This window comes from Manacus candei, unplaced genomic scaffold (genome assembly GCF_025592945.1).
Source record: "Manacus candei isolate 608988 ecotype Guabito, Panama unplaced genomic scaffold, ASM2559294v1 h1tg000018l, whole genome shotgun sequence".
Taxonomy (NCBI): domain Eukaryota; kingdom Metazoa; phylum Chordata; class Aves; order Passeriformes; family Pipridae; genus Manacus; species Manacus candei.
Genome location: NW_026138066.1, coordinates 2,140,040 through 2,159,197, shown reverse-complemented (window position 1 = coordinate 2,159,197; position 19,158 = coordinate 2,140,040). Strand labels below are relative to the sequence as shown.

The following is a 19,158-nucleotide window of genomic DNA, read 5'->3' as shown; positions in this document are numbered from 1 at the left end:
TAATTTAAATCACAACACTAATGCCAAAGTTAAAAAGAAACAACACACATCCCTCAAAAAAAACCCCAAACCCAAAAAAGCCCAGAACATTTTATGAAATGACAGAATGAGATGTGATTTATGCTGTACGCCTAATTCTAATTTTTCTAGAATAGATTTGATAGGACACATCAACCATATTAGTATTCAAATCTATCCCTTTAAGTATCACGCAGTCACTAATCAGAGCTGAAGGGGACTGAGCTTTTCTCACAGTATTCATTCTCATTTTAAAATGACTTAATTCTGAGCTATTTTGTATTCAAAACACTTTTCTTTATGTGGCATGTAACACCTACAGTTCAAGTAGTTAAACAAACAGCACCTAATTTGATATTCTACAAAATTAATTTCAATAGAGCAGCTGATGAAGAACAAAGGGTTTAGTATTTTATAGGTATTTCTAAAGCTTGTCCCTCCAGAATTAAATCTTCACAGCAGTCACTTCATAAACAAGATTCAGGGTTTTTCGAGGCATTACTTACATATGCGGTAGAATATATTTCACAAAACACTTTGTTGTGCTGTGGACATATAAGCATATCTTAAAGGAACTAAACTAAGTTATTGACAAGCAAAGATTTCATCAGAGAATTACAGAGCGACTGTGGTACACAAAACCAAATGGAGTTCCCATCCCCACAACATTCATACACTGGTTCTATTTAGTGGCAATGTTTGCTTCACAGAGTTATCACCTCTCACCCATCTAAAACTATCAGCTAAGCTTTTGCTTTCATAACAGGCCCATTGAAGCTGTATCTACTGGTTTTTCAAATTACCACCATTTACTGATTTCCTGTATTTCAGTCTGTCTTTTTTTTTTTTTTCATTTCTGATAATAAGATTCAGCTCGTCTTGTCACACTTGAATTGCCCAAGATAACCCTTGCTTTCCCAGGACATTGGTTATGAACAAGAATTATCAGAATGCAAAGGGAGATATTTTCCAAGTCCCATTCAAAAATCTGGAGTAGCAGGATTTTTGCTTTTGAATGTAGAAATTTAAAGCACCTACAAAGATAGACAGAACTTACTATAGTAACATGGAAAAAACCAATATTAATATTCTAGTTATTTCTAGCATTTGAAAAACCATTATTTAGTCTTTTTTGTATACTGGACCCAGCTTGAAAACACATCTTCCCATCAGCTTCAGACAGCTTTGTACAGAGCTCTCAGGAGTGGTGCAAGGTCCTCCCTCTTTCTCAGCCACAGCAGCACTCTGAAAATGTGGTTGCACATCTGTGGAAGAGAGCTCTTATTCGTCAGCATTTGTGTTAGTCACTCAAGTGACTCAGTAATGCCCTAATGTATTCAAAACAGCATGAGGGCACAGAATAAGAGAAGCTTGGCACTACCAAAGAACGGAGCCTCTGAGGATGGCCATGACAGCAGTTCAGGACAAATCTTTCCCCACTCCAGCAGTGTCTAAGCAAAATTCTTCTACCCATCCAGTTCAGAAAAAGGAGCATAAACTCACAAAGCTGAGCTAGGAGGAGACTGAGGGAAGTATGTTTACAGGCAATTTATGCATACAGCACTTACACTAAGGTCACTAATAGACCCTTGGAGCAGGTACCAATGCACACAGAAGCAGAAGGGCCAGCTTGTCTCTGAACTACATTTTCAGACACATTAAAATCTAATTGAATATATCAGTCCAACCACTCCATATTTACTTCTGATTCCACTTATACAAAAAGATGAGTCTTTTTGGCAGGAGTTTCTCCCTCCCTGCTTTTCCACATTGTTCATCAAATCACAACAGGCTTCACTACTGCAGAAGGAAATCGGTAGCAAGCTCCTTCCAAATCTGAACAAGACAAACAGACCCTTCTAGAACTTCCTAATTTCTCAGTATGATCTACAGGATTGGCATTTTTATATCAGTCTCTGACATCTCTCTTGAAACCCACACATTTCACCCACTTTCTCTCCCTTTTTTGCCACGTCTACTTGGCCGGAGAGCACAGCATTCCGTAAAGCTCCTTACATTGTAGGAGGGCAGCAGCAAGCACAGAACATATGGCAGAAGTTAAATGAAACTTGAATAAATCTTTTGTCTCTGAGCTTTTAGAAGAAGAAAGAATTCAGACGAGAGGAAAACAGTGGTATGAATAAAAGCACTTATTGCTTTTTGAGCATGTCTTCTACCACATTTCCACCTTAGAGTAATCCAGCCATTATACTTCTACTTTTCACTGAAGTTTCATAAGCCTCACACTCCTGTTCCCTGATCAAAGATGTGGGCCTGCATGGATACACTGGCTGTACTCACTTCGTCCTATGAATTTGGACACTGGTAACTCTCCCTTCAAAAGCCTGCTATCAGCACTATGTAAAGCCTTTCATACAGAAACGTCAATAAATTGGTTTAGGAGCTATAAACCACTTGAAGGAGAAAGAGACTTTCCTAACAGCCCATAGTGATACCCATCTTCAGTATATTCCTGTGATTCCACCCACAAAAACAGGCCAAATTTTCCATCAATGCCTTGTTTCTTCCACAGGGAAGCCCTCTCTTTTGTTGAGGAAATCCTGCTTTTGTTGAGAAACAGCTTCTTCAACCTTCAGTTCCTCATGTAAGAAGTGTCTCCCTTTGAGTTCTTTTTCCCATGTTATTTTTTTCCCTTATAGACTGTATATTAAATCGTCAGCTCAGTCACAGAGAAGCAACTTTATGTACAGATGTTAATCACTCCAATGGCAGTGTCCCTTCCATATGCATACCAGTGCTCATAAAAATTGCTGCAGCTATCTTGTATATTTTCCACAGAAACTGGGAAAAGATACACATCATCTAATACAATAATAGCAAAAAAAATCCTCCAAAAAACATCTCTTAACCTATTTTATGATTTGACTGCTCTGTTATTGATGCTGCTTTATACTTACCATCAGGGTGGTCAAACCCTGTCTGTGCCACTGGTCTGGTGCCAGATACCTCTACAAGCCACACACAGAGGCACATAACTGCAACCTCCCCTCAACTGTGTGCTGCACTGAGTAACAGGGATCAGTGCCCAAACATGGGTTAAGAGGATTGACAAGCATCTGACAGCTGTTAGATTTCACAAAGTTTAGGTGACAATGCCTCTCACCCACCTTCCTCACCTGTGTGAGACCAGAGCACAGAAGTGAGGCTGGGTGGTTAGACCACATTGACAAGATAAATGCATGCCCTTGAAAAAGCCCCAGTCCTACCGACGTCAAAAACCAATGGATTGGGTCCCCTGTCAGACACAGAAAGCAGACATCTGCTTCACTACAAATGCAAAGAGGAATTCATTAAGTCAAGCATAGTCTTATTCCAAACTAAACACTATTAACATTTGAAGTGCTTAAAATTTTTACTAATGTAAATTCCCTTCAAATTCCCTTGATTTCCTGTGTTAAATAATGATAAATGTCCAAATCATGAATTTTATTATTTCTTGTTCTTTTATTGTTAAATTTTGTTGAGGCTTCTTGATACTTTCCCTGTGCTGCTTCCCCCTCCCCGCGCTATGCATTTCTCCCCCCTGCTGTGTGCATCTGCTGTGTCTCTCTCTCACTTGCTCTCTTCCTGCTGTGTACATCAACTATTTCTCCCCACCACTCCTATATGCATGTTTGCAATCTATCTCTCTCCCCCTCCTGCTGAGTGTATTCACTGCCTCTCCCCCTCCCCCAGTACGTGCATCCATCCTGTATCTTCCTCTGCCACTGCAGTGCACACAAGCCTTTTCTCAGCAATTCCTACTGGCATTCATGCACACCTTCCTCTGCCTGTCTTCCCTCATGCCCTATCCTCTTTTTTCATCCCTCTCTTTGAGCATCCCTTATCCCTGCTCATCTTTATACTTTTCTCCCTTCCATCTCTTTGATATTCTGGTTTCTTCACCCTCCTTATCTGCATCACCCTTCTCTCGGTCTCCTCTTTGTACCATTTCTCTCCACTTCTCTCTGATCTGTTCTCACAAATTGATTCTACAGGAAAAATGTTCTGCTCTTGCTCGTGTGCAAGCTCGCATTGCAAGCCATTCAGCACTGTGTCAAATCTAATGGTAGTCAGCTTTATTTGCAAAAGAATTCTTGTTTCCTACCATCAGGCATACAGGGTAAAGTCTCCCAAAACACTTTCCTGTCCTTTTTTCCTCATATTACTGCACTACAGGGTTCACCTGCACGTAAAGATTAAGTTAAGATATGCCTGTGCATACCTGCCAGGTTCTTACTGGCAAAAGAAAAGGCTCTATTATGACACTGAGCCTAACTGCAGTTAAGGTCATGACAAACTAAACGTGCATTATTTGGTACAAAACAGCTGGACAGAAACAAATTCAAATGCATCATATGATTTTCATTTCTCTTTCCAACCGATGTATAATAACAGCGCCTTATTTAATGATCAGCTAATTGACTCAACTCTCTTCCTCTTTATAAGCAAATTTCACCAACTTTCTCTTACTTTCAGTGTCCAAGTAAGTAACTTGAGGAAAAACTTAAGACTGATCACAAAACTCATCCTTAAGGAACTCCAATAGTGACACCTACACAACTCTGCACTTTCTCACTCAGTACTGTCATTTAGCTAATCTCTTATATTACTCATACAGATCCCCAGTTTTCCAATTTTGACTATTAATATCTAGATATCCAGTACAGACAGATGATGTCAACCACACTCCCTTGGTCTAGAAATACATTAATTTTAGCAAAGATATCCTTTTCACCTGGCACAATGTACCATTAGTAAACCCCTGTAGCATTTATCCCACTTTGCATTATTTTCAAGCCTTAAACAATTATCTTTTCTGTAAAATGTCTCCTATTGGCTTGCTAAGGTTTTGTTTAGATTTTTCTTTTTGAAACATACATAATAGACTTGCTATATGCCCAAATCTACTTATTTTATTGGTCTTACAATGACATGTTCTTCAATAACACGTTCTACAATAACTAGTTCTTTTACAAAGTCCAGGATGAAAATTCTGCAGTGTTTGGGGAAAAAAGCAGGTAATTTTCACTTTGGTTCTGCTGACTTCTACTTACATGTCTAGCCTGCTGACTTCTACTTATTTAAATGGAAGCCTAGTCTAGTCACATTTCCTTTATCACTTTTGTTCATCATGGCCACCTCTGCAGTTACCTGGGGTTTTTTTGTGATTACAGTCCTAGGCAGTTTGCTAACTGCCCTAGACCTCCTCCAGAGCATCTTCTTCTTCCACTCTCTGGGAGCCAGAGGAGCTCCCAAGGCTACTGGAACTCCTGAACAGTCTGCCTGTTCAATCTCCTGTTGAAGCATTACAGAGTTATTTCACAGGCAAGGTGTTCTTGGTTATGTTACTCCCACATATCTGTAGTATGTCAAACCCAGAAGCACTACCCAAACACTACCAGTCTTTAGAGAAGGAGTATATTCATGTTACTGGCACCCACATATATTCCCCCAGCTAAGTCTTGCTTAGGTTTTCTAGATCATCAGCTACTTTAAAACAGATTGGAACTACAAAGCTCTCACTTGTCAGTTCTAACCCTGAACTTGGCTAGGTAGTTTCTGCTTCGATTTTTGTCAAAGTCTTCTATAATTGTGGTAATTTACCAGACCAATTGGAAGTACTTCCACAGCTCCTGACAAATTACATTGAACTGTATGTGAGTTGGCAAGACAGTAAAATATTCCCTGATATTAAATTCGATTTGCTTTTCTTCCATCACAGAGGGCACTGCTAATCTCCTTCTTTTCTTTTTAAATGAGGCAGAACTTCATATTCAAATGCATAAACACACCTGCTTAACATTTTGTTGTAAATAAGTAAATTTAGTTTTAAGAATGCATGATCAATGTCATTGTAGCAAGAGGAAATTTTGGCAGTTGCACAGAAAAAAAGGGATGAACAATTCAGTGCTTCATATATGACCTGGGATTGAGAAACAGGCTCAGTTGATGAATACTTCTGTGAACGCGATCAACACAGAAATGAATAACATTGCCACTGACATTTTTATCACACAGTTTGAGTGTTGACACTCCAAAGAAATAATAAGAATGGTCCAAAAGATGAAAGTTCCTGTCTCGGGCTTTCTGCACTTTCAAGGAGATTATGGTACATCAATTCATACCTGGTTCAATATTTGGAAATGTTCTTTTTCTTTCTTTATCCAAAGAACTTTAAGATTCATCTACATGACACTGCGCTAATGAATAGATTCTACAGAGAATGACAAAATAGGCAGGTCCATACCTATAAATAAAAGCTTAAAAGGAAAACTAGGATATTTCTAATGAAAAGCACCTCAGAAACATGAAAGAACAGTGAAAAATATTATGTATATTCTTTTCCACATAAAAATACCTGCAATATTTTTGTTGCCTTACTAAAGTTAAAAATTCCATTTGTATTTCAAAGAGTAAGTCACCACCATATCCCAACTAGAATAAAAGTAATTTTACATTGGTCATCTAGAAACAGGTCAAAACAGTTTGAATTTCCTGCTTCTTTTGCCAAACAAACGTTCTTCATTTGAGAATAAATTTCCATGCCCTGACAGAATAAGCAGCTCACAGGAGAGTGATCTGACAAAAATGACTGAGGTTCAGGATATGAATGTAAAACTGATTGCTTGACCTGCTCTGTAACACAGCTTGTATCATGCATATGCACCTGAGAAGCTATAATTATTTGCACATCTTCTGCCTGAATGACTGCCATCCTATCTGTAATAACTTTACCAGTTAAATCACCATCTGTTTCACAGGCTTTCTAATGTTTATATCTCCCTTCTCTGTCCTAGAAAAAGAACAAAATTGTTTTCCTGCACTGTATGAGAAGTAGTATCCCTTCACTCAGCTGGGAAGCTGAGCTAACATATCTTAACTATCTCTATCAAACGAAGACACAGATTTTAGCATTCAGATGAAACTAAATGAAACCCACCACCTACTTCCCCTATAGAAACAAGATAGAGCTAGGAACACATTACATATTTTTCTTCCTCCTTCTATCCCATCTGGTAAAGTTTCTTAAACAATTATGTAACAGGTGATAATGGATGTACAAAAAACAGAACCCTGACATGTACCAATAGAAATGATACAGCATTTACAAGGACCCCAAGTAGGTCCTAGGTCAATATAAACAGAGGAAATTTGGATGTTCCTAGATAAGTTATAAGCTTTGGAAACTACAGGATCTTCACAGAATTATTAACTTCCATACTGCTATTTAATTCTTCATTATTAAAAAAAAAATAAAAAAAAATACAGCAAACCAAACACCCCTCCCAAACCAAATCAAACACCAAACAAAACCAAAACCAGAAAATCTAAAATCCAACGAAGCCACATTGACCAAGCTTTGCCTGCAAAACTCAGTGAAACAGGAAACATGCCCTCACCATCAGGGAAGTCTGTAATCACATTCCTTACATTTTTACTACACAATTATAAATGCATACAATGCTGGCATCCGCTACAGGTAGCTCAGAGATTATATCTGTGCAAGTCAGAGACTTACAGAAGTCTGGCAGGAGGGGGATCTAAGGGAACCTTTGCAAAAGATGTATCAATATGGATTTGCAGAAGAATTCTGGAACAGTCAGCTCCCAGGACCCTGGATTAAAAAGTCAGAGTAGAGATCATAGTGACTATATACAAAGTCTTTCACACTGGACAAGATTAGGATTAATCAGTTTGTCTCTCTTTATGCCTCTCCTGGCCATAGCCAGAATCTTTTGGGTTTTGTTAATGCTGAAAATAGTGTTACTCAATTAAAATAACAAAAACTCATTAGAAATCAACCACTTACAAAAGGAGCTTCTGTTATGCTTCTGTGTGCTTCTCTGTTATTCAGTTTTACTGACACAAAGAAAAATTACTTTTGTTTGTCATAGTTGTTTGTCATAGCCTGCCTCCCTTCCCTCTCCATGACAAGCAGTTCAGAGAGTTAGCAGTATGGTGCCATCTATCAGGAAGCACAGAGGCAAAACAATTGTGAAATCATTTTCCCAATGCACATACACCCTTAGTCATCCCCTCCTTCCCTCCCTCTCACATACAGGCCTCTTTTGTTAGAGAGATTTAGTTTGTTGGGAACTGCACCCATATCCAGGGTGGATAAAATTTTCAAGTAAAGCAACAACTGAGCAATAAGCCTTTCTTATCTGCACCAGAGTTCTACCCTCTTGAAACTGATAAAGAGCCTTCAAGGCATTTAGTTGTCAACCTGCTTTAGGCTTGACATTCATTGCTGCAATACTGAACTATGCTGGCAGAAAAGTCAAAAGCCCAGGAAAGCCTTCCCTGACCCCAAGCAACACAGGGCAAAATCACAGATCGTCATGGCAATCTCAGGAAGGAGCCCTGGGAGCTCACATGGTCCTTCTCTTGCCCCAATGCATGCTTACCTACACCTGCCCTTTCACCAGCCAAAAGCTACCTAGCATTTTATTAAAGGTTCTCCAATAGCAACATCTTCACGCACATCTAGCAATAGTAAGCTCAAGTTTGAGTCAACTTTACCAAAAATATTTCCAAGCAGCCAAGCTAGATTTAAAGTTTTCAAAAGAAGTTGCAAAAGTTACCCGCACTAAAGGGAGGGAACAATATAGAAAGTAGTTCAGAAGAGATTTTGACCAAAATGATTGAGAAAAGAAAATCTACTCAATAAATTAATAGAAAAATCTAACTGAAAATGAAGCGGGAAATTACTACAGTTCTGAAGTTTCTTGACCTATTGCCATAGGATAACGGGAGTTGTTATGCTACTTTAAAAAAATCACAGAGCATTCTTAGTGGAGAGTCCCCTGGGACTCTGAAACCAAAGCAAGAGGATCAAAAGCAGGGCTCTGCAACCTTTAAGATGTTAACCTCTCTTTTTATTTTCAACTTCTTTTTTAATTGCAAGATCAGCAGCAGGGATAGTATCTTGGGCATACAGACTTTTATCATCTCCAAAGAATAGAATTTCCAAACATTCAAGAGGAAGCTGGAAGCTGGCAATGCTTCTCATCTGCAAAAGGAAAGAATTTACGTACAAAGTCGGCATCTTCTTGCTGTTAAAGCAAGCAACAGCTGAAAAACTTGGCTGCATGAAGCAACTCTGCTCATCTTCCTTGTAGTCACCTTCAAAAGTCACCTAAGATTTTGAAGAACAGGGCACTGAAACAAATGTTCAGTGTCTTTTAAAGTGTCCAGGAATGAATGAGCTGCCAGACTCATCAATTTTTAGAAACCAAGGTGACAGAACTATCAAAGACCCAGAGAAGTAACCACTGTGTTTCCTTGCCTGACCCTCTGTGATGATGTGCAGAGGAATGAAGGAGCCAAAGGCCTTATTACAGGGAAAGCACACTTTGTTCTTGTAGCTTCCAAAACAAAGTAGAATGATCTTTTCCAATGCCGCAGAAGCAATTCTACCACCAGTGTCATTTTTTCTGATGTCTGAGTTGCCTCCTTCAGAAACATTTCTCTGCCTAAACACAAGTAGCTGGTAAAAAGACAGAATATGGGTAGCTGGGCTTTGATCCACAAACCCAACAGCAATTCTTGTTAAAGGAAAGATGCACAATGAAAATAATAGTGATGGTCTGCATATGCTCATGTTTATTTGCTGTTGGATGCAAGTCCAGTTAGGGAGGCAGCTAAGCACACCATCCATCTTGCAATGATAAGAAGCTCACCGCTTGGAAGGATGTGATGAACAGACACTTTGAAAACCTGACTCCCTGAAATCTGGATACCACTTTTTTTGGCACTTAAGTGCCCTGAATGATTATTCCAGCTCGTTTTCACAGTCTCATAGGACAAAGTCTGTCTGAAACCTGCTCTGCCATTCCCACTGCCCTTCCACCCACTCCCTCACGGCAGTCTTGGCCTTCTTTCTCCTCTTTTGTTTCGAGGGTTTTCTCCCCTCCTTCTTTTGTTTCTCAGACATAAAAAGAGAGAAAGAAATATGATGGTTGACCTGAGGAAAGGATCAATCTAGTCACTGAGAGAAAAGAGGTCTGAAGTGGTCATCAGTAGATGACACAAACAGGATGATCTATAGTGTTAACTGCCCTGACTACCTGTACTGCAACAAAAGAACTGTTTAAAATAATTATTCCGAAAGAGTGAAATTTAAATATGACATCCAAGCACAAATATGTAGGGAATAATACAAGTACAAGTTATCTGATAGCAAATTCACCAGCTTTACCTATTTAAAAACAATTTGAGCTCCTTAATAAACCTTCCACTTTATATGAAAATTTTAGAAAATGTGGATCAATTCTTATACCAGTCACGTCCAGCTACAATACCAAAATAATATAATGATGAATCTATTATCAGAATGCTGGTAAACTTTTGCTTTAAATGTGTGCTATAGAAAGCCTAATTTAAGCTAGTTTAAATTTGAAACAAGAAACAGGTGGTTGTGGAATTAGTGTTGACACGTTTTGCTTCCTGAGATAGTAAACTAAACATAACAACCAGAAGGAAATAATAAAAAAAAATTTTTAATAAGAAAAGAATTTGTAAAATAGACATGTAATATAAAGAAGAATAGTTATAGTTACAAGTGCAACATAAAAATCCGATACAGCAAAAAAAAAAGAAAGATAAGATTTCAGCTGTCATTTTAATTAAAGTATTTTACCTCTTAACAGACATATCAGTGGCATAAAAGAACTCAATTCTGTTCTCAATTGCCTGTCATAACCTGTCAGTTCACAGTGAGATAAAATGAAATGGTATGCATAAATGCTGAAACAATAGACCATTTATTAATCAGTCTGCTTTTTGAACAGTTTTCTATTGATGTATTAGGAAATCTAATTTTGTTTTACATACAGAAGCATGTATAAAGTCAATAGCAAACATTATAAGAGCAAAAGCATTTAGTGCTTTTATATACGGTATAAACTGCTGCTGCAATTAAGGTAGCAGATCTACAGAGAAACAACAGTAAAACAGTGCCAGGTATTAAAAATACTAGGAAAAAAAACTATTACAGATGGCATAAGATCCAAAACATTGAACTCTAATTTTCTCTCTTGTATATCCTTCACCATCTTAACCCTATAATGTAAATCACAACTTCCTAAATAATATTACACATATACTACGCCTACTCCTCTTCACCTACACCTAGATTTGTACAGGTACAGCTCTGTCTATATTGACAATTATAGGTCATGTTCATTTGCTACTGTTTTTGTATACTTATGTTACTTTGGTTTTATTCATTAGGAGGTTCATTTTACTTTTTTGACGAAGTGGCAGAACTTTGAAGAAAGCATTGGAAGCACGAGAGCTGTTATGCAGAGTAAGATGGCATTTCACTGTGCATGTGCCCAGTTGCATCTGTCCCCTACCCCTGTACTGACAGGACAACCACCTACTTCTCCCTTGGGTTTATTTGACTTGCTATAGAAGTTCCCTTCCAGCTACTTGTTGAGACAATCCTGTTTCTGCGGAGGTCACGTGGTAAAATGGGAGGCAATGAACTGGTTTATGTGCTTACTTGCTTAGTTTCTTAAAGATCAGTCACCTTTAGAGGATGCTGGGCTATTTTTGGCCTTCAAAACTAGAAGTAAGGCATGACCATAGGCAACACTGAAGCCAAGAATCTCACCGAATTCTGAGTTAGCCAGTAGCCCTCTATAAACCTCTTTCCCAAAATATCATGACTCCCAGATCCTGGGTCTGAACTGACCCTGCTGTCAAAACACCCCAGAACACTCCCTTTAACAGCAGTGCTGCAGGGAGTTTCTCCCAGCCTGACACACAGCGTTTGTGAGGTATCCAGGCAGCAACTTCAATTAAACATCATTTCAGCAGGAAAGACCTCTCAAGTGTAACAAAGAAGATATTACAATACCTAAACTTAATCCTTTTTACCAGATTGCCCTACCTTGCTTCGGGTCCATGACTTAGAGTAAGAAGTGACTGCATGCAATTTTCTGAGGATGAAAATGACTGATGACAGCATATAATACCTTAAGTAAAAGTGAAGGAGATAGTCCACTATCACTTTGTTAAGACAAATAGCAATAATCTTTCCTTAAGAGGAAAGAAACCCCTTTGGTAAGCAATCCTCTCACTTCAGATGCTCCCAACCCAGTGAGGATCTTTATATCCCTCCCTTCCTTTTGGGACTGAATTTTCCCTCATGAGCAAACACCTCCTGCCACCACCTTCCTGTCAGATGCTTTTTTGGCTGAGACATGCAGACGGCACCCTCAGAGCTGAGATGCCCCAGGATGCTCTCCTTGTGATTGCCATGGCTCCTTAAAGCAGGCAACAGCAATGCCAGTGCTCAAGGACTGCCTGCATTCCTGACTTTTTTTTCTTCAGCAGAAGCAAAGACATTTCAAGGGAATAGCCATTAATAGCAGATTCCTTGATTCACCCTGACTGGCTGTTAGGGGCCCTGAAGAATTGATACCACAGCCATGGAGACAGATCCAGAGACCATCACATCCCCAGTCACTGACAGTCAGTGGCCTTTCCAGAAATGTCAGTGCTCACAACATCTGAGAATCAGGAAAGAAAATGTAGAAAATCCTAACATATAAATAAAGGGAAGAAGCTTTCCTTCCCTGCTTTTACACCAGATAAATACTTAAGTGCATAAAATTGAGGTCATGTAGAATACGACACTATTATATCAGACATTTTAAACATTAGTTGATGCATCTTTTAAACAAACAAATGAAAAACAACCCCAAAATTCATTTGCAAATCTTATTTTAAATACAGCTCAGTTTCTGTAGTGTATATACATATGTAACTCAACATAATAAGCATGAAAACAGCAGTATGTTTAAAACCGTATTCACCACATGCCCCTGACTTCATTATTTATTATTAACGTGCTAGTTTATATTGATTCATACTAGTTCTGTCATGGCAAGCTTCAAAGTTTCAAACATCTGTCTCTAGGGGGGAAAAAGCCCCCCAAAGTAAAAACAAAACCTAAAACATTCAGAAAGAATTTTTCCTTTTATCCTCAAATACTGAAATTACCCTTCAAATTGTACTGCCTTTAGACTTGGATGGTCAATATTGATTCAAAATTTTATACTCTTTCACTGCATCACAGACAAACAAGGGATCTTTTATTCCTTCCCCTGATTTTCCTGCTATTAGATCTAACAGACCACAAAATCCCAGACCTCAAACTCTTCAACATTGCATGCCTGTAGTTTTGCACTGCCTCTTAAGCAAGCCCTTGGTTATACAGCTCTTTTCCTAGTTCCTAACTTCATCAAACAACAGTAAACCCAAATAATTCTATTGACTTCAGAAGTCAATTTGGGGATTCAATGCAATTCTGGATGAGGGTCAGAGAGGGGAGAAGGGCTACAAGGGGACCTGGGAACCACAGTGCTCAATACGGCATACTGCACTAGAAAGCATTCCATGATTAGGAATTATAAAGCTCTGGGGAGCTTTTTTGCACACGTACAAGGTACGTGCTTTAAATAAAAGAAAAGCTGAATGCCAAAATGCCTAGAGAGTCAGACAGGCTCTTTGTGAACTACCAGACAGAACCAAGACACTGGAAGAACAGTCAAGTGCCACTGTGAATGTTGCTGTCAGTTATTAAGCAAAGAAATAACACAACCTGCGCAGCAGAAAAGGCCTTGCTTCAAAATGGATATAGCAGCTCTGAGTATTTACGGGTATCCCTAGACAAACCACCTCTCAGCTTGTTAACGGAGGGTTATATGTCTTGGCAGGTCTCTGGAGACTGTGTTGCACAGACTGAAAACATCTTCATAGCAGTTTCAGCTAATAGGCCTTTCTGGTTCCTAATGGCCCCAAATAGATCTTTTCTGATACAAGCATTTTGCTTTCAGCTATCTGAAGCTTGGCGAGTGACCTATCTCCAAAACATCAGCACAGATTATTTACATGTGCCTAGTTTGGATAAACCGGTCAATACAGGGTTTCTTAAATCAAAATAGGTCTGGCAAGAAATCACATCAAACTACAGAACTTCAATACAAAACTACAGAACAGATAAATGGATCCAGTTATCATCTGAATGGCCCAATTCTCAGTGGCAATTACCAAGGTTGTTTGAGCAGGCTTGGCATCCTTCATACCTCGTTCACAAATGACAAAAGAAGCCAGCATTATTCTAAGAAACATTATTTCACAGTCTCTCTGTAACCAAAAGGATAACCACCACAGTTTAAAAAAAATAATTAATCATAATTTAGAAAAAAATAAAGAAAACCCAAAACTGCACCCCAAACCAGCTTATTTATACATAGGTCTCTATGGGAAATGATTGAGGAAAAAAAATCTGCACTTTAAATAACTTATTCTGTAATAAATAATGGGAGCATAAGTACATCTCTGTTCACAATTAAAAAGCCCCAAGAAATACTTCTCTGCTGGCATTTTGGGTAAAATTTTAGCAGAGTCTCCAGTCTGTCTAATTGCTATGATAGCATACACAGCCTGCCTCAAAGCATGGAACATATGGCATCCTCAAAGGATTTGATATCATTTTTTCTTTAGAACGTGCAAGTCAGTTGGTCATTGTTATCCCTCTGTGGAATTACTCAAACAGCTGCTACCTTCCAACTAAGAGGTAAGAAAATCTTTGTCTTTTTTGTTGCTGCTAATTTCACTGACACACTTCTGTCATATAATGAGAGTGGGTAATATGCTTATAATGCATTTTAATGTTGCATATTTGATCCATGGTGTAAACAACACTTTCCTGAAGACTGGCACCCACAAAAGGATGCATTTCATGTTGCTTGCAAAGCAATCTGAATCATAAGACCCAAGTTTAAAATTGCAAGAAACTAGTTTAATATGTAAACCTATATGAATAATGATACACTGTTATATTCCCTCCTACAGAATCAAAAATGTGACACTTGAATCCACTTATAAACATAAAATGTGTTGTCTTTAGAAATATTTTAAACTCTTTATCACCAAATAGATTATTTCTTTTAAGATGGTTCTTTACTTACCAAATAATGATTCGCTTAAATGTATTTTCAGGTTATGATTGGAAAGTAGACATGTCTAACAATACCTTATTTATTCTACATACAGCAGGGTTACGAATTTCATAGTTTTCTGAGTTCTTATCTTCCACGGTTCACAGATCCCATCTCTCCTTGATCATCAGGGTATCTCCCCAAATTGAACTTTTTTTTTTCTTTCTATTCTTTCAAACTGACAAATTTTTCATTCTCTTTCAGAAGACTAATGAAATAATAAGTAAAGTGAGAAACAGAACACACCACCAGAAGATACAATGATAAATGACTAAAAACCCAAATCTCACAAAGTAGAGAAAAAAATGGTAATGAGAAAAGGAGATAATAAAATCATGATCGTGCATCACATGTGAACCATATATGAACATCACAACCTCACGCATGTGATGGGAGGGAGGAGGGAAAAAAAACAGGCAAAATCAAAAGAGCTGCCCAAATTTAAAAATTAAGTCATAGGAATGTTCTTAAAGTAATCATCCTCAATCTAGCAAGACAATTGCCCAAGCTTTGTTTTCCCTACTTTTTCCTTCTTTTGAGTCTTAATTGTAGCTCACTTTCTTCATTACACTATGACCTCTTCCAGTCATATGGAGGAACATTAATGAAAAAGTGTGAAAGAACATTAATGAAAAACAGTTAACAGTTTAAAGTTTCCAGACTGCATGACAACTGTTATTTTTATAGGCTAAAGACTGCAGCCTTATTACAGTTTACTAATAAATAATTTATACTATTATAGAAGAAGTGCATAAAGTTCCTCCTGATACCTCAAAGGCTCACATTAAATCATATTTTCAAAAACGTTATGAATTCCAACACCCCTATATCAAAGAACAACCTGTTCTGAAAAAAAGAAAATAATTTTACTAGATGTTAAATGCCAACAGTACATTCTTGGCCCTGCAACAGATGCAGCAAGCAGGCAATACATCACTGGAAAACACTAACTACAGTAAATTGTACAAAATGACTCAATAAGGAAAGAATTCACAAAGCATCCGATCCACAATATACAGCCAGTGAGAATCTTTCCATTAACTTCGAAGACTTTTAGATAACTGCTAACAGACACAGATCAGTAACAGTGTTGGTTTAATATGATTACCTACCACCTCCTGCCCCCTTCCACTCTCCCATCCCCCCGCCCTGTTTCAGATGTAATGGGAAAGGCAGAGAACACACAAGTTAAACGTATGTTAACCTCAGCAAGTATAACTTTCAACTATTTCAGAAGTACCAATAATTCAAAGAATTTATTAGAATTCATAATACTCTGGGATACACCCTTTCATGGTTAGATCCTGTGCAAAATTCACAAATATAAAACCCTTTAAAAAAAATAATGAGTGTGATGTGATGCACCATTCTTCCTAGACTTTTATAGTTTCTCCCATTCCTATAATCTTATAGAAAGACATTCATCACAATTTTTATGAAAAATATCTTTTTTTTATCAGGGTTCCTTCCCACAAAAAAACCCCAGAAACTATTAATTTTTTCTTTTCCACTTACAAATGTAAAGCATTCTTAAGAACATCAAAATCTTTTCACTGGGATCTAAGTTACCTTGAGAACAGACACGCATTATTGACCAAGACATGAAATAGACATTTTTCAATTATTTCAAATTTCAGAAGTTATAAGAGATAACCATGTACATACACATGCACATTTACCTTACACCCATTGTATGGTAAGGATATATTCTTGTCTATAAGCCCATCATCAGCTTGAAAATAAAATTACTAGTGAGGTGACACTATCATTCTCTTATGGCAGAGCCAAAAAGTTCCAGATAATTATCATCATTTTACAATTTTCACTGATGGAAGTCGAGAGTTTCCATGGTACAGAGGGAGAGATTTTCTTGTCAAATCATTTGTAAGATCTATTTGAAAGAAGCTTTACTACATACTTTTCCAAGCATTATTTGCACTTAAGCCTAGTAGTGTAGGGAAACCAAAGACATTTAAACAATAATACTTCAGGCAGTTTGCCTGCTTATTAGGTCGTGCAAGTTTAGTTAACTTTGAAAAATAAGTAACCACAATGCACCTATGCACCTTCTGAAATTAAGAGCTTTATAACAAAGTTTATCAATCATTTACTCTAATGCCTTAGTAGGCTATGTGAGCTCTAAACAAAAAACATTTTACACGTAACACATGGTTACACCTCGAAGCCTGCATAAAAAAAACAAAACAATGAGCAGACATGCACAGAGACGACAGCCCCGTCCCCTAAGTGTCCTCCTTCTGCCCTATAAGGACACGTTAGGTTTTGGTCTCCCCTGCCAGAAGCCACGCTTTTCATTTTTCACCTGCTTCTAAGCAGGCGAAGGAATCCCTACTCAGAAGTGTGCCTTCTAAGAAATAAAACGAAATCGAACAAGCGTTTTGACAATTCATGAAACAAAAAGTCAAAGCTAAAAAGCCGCAGGCTCCTCCAGAAGTGTCAGCAGGCTGGGATGGGGTGAGAAGAATTTCAAGACTTCAAAAGACAGTTCAAAAGCCAAATCTCTCTCTCCCCAGGTGAGTGAGTGATGGTCTTTCATTGCTGATGACACTGTAATGGCCCGTTCACACCTTTGTGAACTTTCTTCATTAAGTGCCAGCAACCTGCTAAGCAAATGGATGATCTACTTCAGTGAATCTCAGAGCAGGGGACAAATATTTCTTTCAGCAATGTATGTTTCAGCAGCTTCATCCCCTTCACCATCCTTCTTCAGCTCCCACCTCCAAAACTCATTCCTTCTTCTGTGTTGCCATCTCCAAAGCTACCCTTGAATGTATGAATGATTTTAAACCACAACATTCAGCAAGCAAGAAGACAGTAGGATAGGACCGTTAACTACCCATCTATAGGGCTGTGAGATTGCAGCACAACTTCAGCCTGCTCTGATCACATACGGATTGCAGTCGGTACTTCTCTCATGTATGCAAGACATCACCCGTAACTTCCCAGGTTACGCACAGAGAGAAGGAAAAAGCTAACACCTCCCTTTCTTACATATGGCTCTAGCATATGCTAAACAGACAGCAGAATTGTAGAGCGGCAGACGAGGAAGTAAAAACCTCTGTTTCAATCTATGAGTGAACAGGATCTATTCCAGCAGTTTAATACCAGCCGTTTGTCAAAATATGGTAGACTGAGCTCCTGTGGTAAAACGAGGTAAAGATTTAAGGGATGATCATCTGGTTGACAGCCTGCAAGTCACACTGTTAGTGCAGTTACTGGCAGGATTACATAGAGTCATCAGATAGAAGGAACGCTGTTCTCAGTTAAAATAAAAACATAAAATTCTTAAACCTATACTATTACTCCGCAATATTAGAAAACAAGGAAGTGTTTCTGATCTGTGTTTCTGAGAAACAAAATGACAAAGTTGAGAGAGAGAGAGATCTAGGCTAGATCATGGCAATGGTACCTAATATTAAAAGGCAAAATACTTCCAATTTTAAATTTTTTTGGCTTAATAATTTCAACTGTTGGTTTCTTTTTTCCTGAGTTGGAAGAAGTAATCCACTGTTCCCATAGTGAAATGGCAAATGACATTTTACTGATGTTTACTCATGTTACTGAACTCTGGATTTTTACTATGGGGGGTTAAAACCAGTTAAAAACATGTCTAATGAAGTTTAGACTTCTGACAGTTTTTGTTTGCCACAAAGAGAGGGAATGTTTGCAACTAAAGAATTTATTCTCACTTTACAGGCATAACACAGAGTTGTGGGCTCAATCCCCTGTGTGAAGAGATACTGATTTTGTGTTACGAGAAATAAATAACCTGGTTTTATTATAAGCAAATTGAATGTAGTGGAAAAATAGAGGGTGGTGGGATATTTTAGGCGCCTCGTGGAGACTGTAAGGTGAAAGGCCCCATCTGGGCACAATGCCAGGAAAACATCGCGATCGGGACAGGGAAGAAAATATATGAAAATGGAAAATACACCCTGGCCACGTGGCTGGCCTTTGTGTGCGGACAGACCCCCCTGTTCATGTACAGAGGAGTACGTCATCAATCAATCAGGAGGGAGGGTGACACCCCCTCCCGAATTCGAAAAACTACCTTTTAAGGTAAAATACCTATTACCTGTTGAATATTTAACATCTTAAG

The 19,158-nt window shown here is 38.3% G+C and overlaps 1 long non-coding RNA gene across 1 annotated transcript in view; it reads right to left on the bottom strand.

Moving 5' to 3' along the window:
* Positions 1 to 19,158, bottom strand: part of LOC127469923 (uncharacterized) — a 51,468-nt gene that overhangs the window by 4,953 nt on the left and 27,357 nt on the right. The window lies entirely within an intron of this gene.